The 2,695-nt window shown below is 53.0% G+C and overlaps 1 non-coding gene across 1 annotated transcript; it reads right to left on the reverse strand.

Annotated features, from left to right (window-relative positions):
- Window positions 1-2,133: 2,133 nt before the first annotated feature.
- LOC135900921 (U2 spliceosomal RNA) lies at window positions 2,134-2,330 on the reverse strand. Its single transcript, XR_010563980.2, has one exon. It is a non-coding gene; the product is annotated as a U2 spliceosomal RNA (small nuclear RNA).
- Between the last annotated feature and the right edge of the window lie 365 nt (window positions 2,331-2,695).

The following is a 2,695-nucleotide window of genomic DNA, read 5'->3' on the forward strand; positions in this document are numbered from 1 at the left end:
CCTCCACACTCGCCTCCCTGCGGTGCCTTGCGCGCGACACAAGACGGTGCGCTTCGTCCCCACTTTCCTCTCTTGCCCACGCGAAACTGAACACTATCGTCGGCTCAGCCTCGCTCGCTTTCCCTCGTACACACAGTATACGGCGCACGGCGACGATGTTATCGCCCTTGAATTTTATACGAAACATCACGACGACGGCGACAACGATGGCAGAAATGTGTCTGTAGTGTCCACATACTTGCTATTGCCATAAAAAGACTTAAAGCGAATGGAAACATTATTGAAAGATTTTGGAAAGAGGCACTAGAATTCATTCACCCTCACTTGCGAATTCAATCCCTCTCGACCTGGGCTGTGATGATTGGCGCTATAGTCACCGCCGTGCACGGCTTGCCAACTCTGCACATCATGCAGTGAATCTGGTGTGCTGAGATTGGGGGGCTGAGAATAGCACTTTCTCAACTGTATTCTATTTAGAGTGGCGTTCTGAGCGCCCGTTCCTGTGTTAAAGCGCACGATAACCCACTGCTAGTCGCACCAAGCATGACACCCAAATAATGATATAGTTGACGCAACCCGCGCTCATCGACGCTCTTCTCGAAAAAAAAAATAGACATGCTGCATTGTACCGACGCCCAATAGTTAAACGCCGTCATAAGGGTATACGGCTCCTGTAGTCAGAGCCTGCATAGATTAATCGCTAGGTGTCGTAGTAGCCGATAGCACCGGCGCGGCCGCTGGCATAAAAAAATAAAGAAAAGTTGTTGCCTGTCTCGTGCATCGAAAACGGCGTGATCTACTGTGGCGCCTACGGCCAAAAACTGTTGTCGGGCATCGACTCACGAAAGTCTCAGTTTCGCCAGAAAGGCGAAGCATCGATTGCCATAGCAAATTGGTAAACAGCTATGCGAAGTAAGGATAGTACCTTTATCAGCCGTAAAAACTTCTAAGCATTCACTAATTAAATCACAAGCACGGTGTCGTACCCAGCCACGGCGGCCACATTTCGATGGGGGCGAAATGCGAAAACACCCGTGTACTTAGATTTAGGTGCACGTTAGAGAACCCCCGGTGGTCGAAATTTCCGGAGTCCTCCTCTACGGCGTGCCTCATAATCAGATAGTGGCTTTGGCACGTAAAACCCCATAATTAAAGCACGGTGTCACGCGCGCACAGGTAAACATGAACACATCTCGCTGGGACACCACGGAAACTCGCTCTGAAAACGCTGGAGCGAGGAATCGCAGCGGCAGCAACGAGGGTATTGACCTTCGTGCATCTCTCGCCTGAACGCAGGTCGCTTTGAACAAGAGGCCCGCGAGGGCGCGCAATTTGGAAACGTCGCATATCGTTTTCGATATAGTAAAAAGATAGCAAAAATACGGCGCCCTCACGGCCACGCCGTATAAGCTGCAGCTGCTGTAGAAGAACGCCCCCTTTCCGGCGCGCCAGCCCAATACCACGTAGATAGCACAAGGCCTGTTTACTCCCATCCATGACGTCACGCCAGCTGGCCCGCAATTTCCATTGAGGAGGCTGGCGTGACGAAAGCAGTGACGTCAAAATTACTATTGCCTACTCGGGAGCATCCCCATTAGATTCTATGGCAGTCGGGCCAGGTAACGTGACGTCATGAATCGTGGTGAAAAGGCCTTGTGCCATCTAGGTTGTGCTGGCCAGCCCCACGCCTCGGGCGTGGCGCAAGAGGGCGCACTTCCACACCGCCTTCCTCGCTCGAGCACGCGAGATTGAGCCGCGTTCGCCGGCTCACCCTCGCCCGCTTTCACTCACACATACAGCATACGGCGCGCGGCGACGACTTTATTGCCCTATGACTATACACGGAGCCTCATGGCTACGCCGACGCCGACGGCAGAAAGGCGCCTGGAGTGTCCATAGAGCTGCTGTCTCAGTAAAGAGCACAAGGAATGCGCCACGAACGCCGTCACCCGTCGGAGCCAACGCGTCCTACTCTGGACAGGTAGCGCCGTTCGGGCCAGCGAAGCGGCGGGAACGACACTACGGCGCTCACGCTCGTTCCCATTGCAGCTCGCCTGACGCGGCAGGCCGGAACATTTTACGGCGAAGCTCTTTGTGGTTAGGGTTCCATGGCATTTTTGTTCTGCGTGGAAAAAACCGTGGGCCGATACCGGAGATGATGCAATACCGGCCCACCGGCGGCGGAGGTGAAGCAAGCTTCAAGCACTCCGCCAACTTGCAAAAAAAGAAAAAAAACGTTAAGTTCAATGTTTAGGATCCAAATAGAACCCGTATCAGATATTAAGCTGATAAGAACAGATAATACTCTTTGACCCGTGTCGGCCATGTGTACGTTCCCACCGCCCACTCGAACGCCCACTCTTTGTGGGCGTTCGAAGCGCTTGCGTATTTCCTTTCCTTCCAATCTCCGGTGGTGGCCGTCCCATTGAAATATCACGCGTGTCTTAATTCCTCTGGCTCCTCGGGGTGGCGGACCCGTTGTTCACGCGGATGTATATAAATATCACGGTAAATGAGCTCGTACCTTCGTTCAAAATTCTGTGTCACCTGTGTATCTTGTGCTAAGCAGTTTCGCCGGTCCTCCACCTCCACAGCGTGGAAGACCTCATGATCTTTTGTTATCTAGTGGTCGTGGCACTGGTAGCATCGTGAGACACTGACCATGACGAGTAATGCTCTTGGCACAGCTGGCACC

The sequence above is a fragment of the Dermacentor albipictus genome, chromosome 2 (assembly GCF_038994185.2).
Source record: "Dermacentor albipictus isolate Rhodes 1998 colony chromosome 2, USDA_Dalb.pri_finalv2, whole genome shotgun sequence".
Classification (NCBI taxonomy): domain Eukaryota; kingdom Metazoa; phylum Arthropoda; class Arachnida; order Ixodida; family Ixodidae; genus Dermacentor; species Dermacentor albipictus.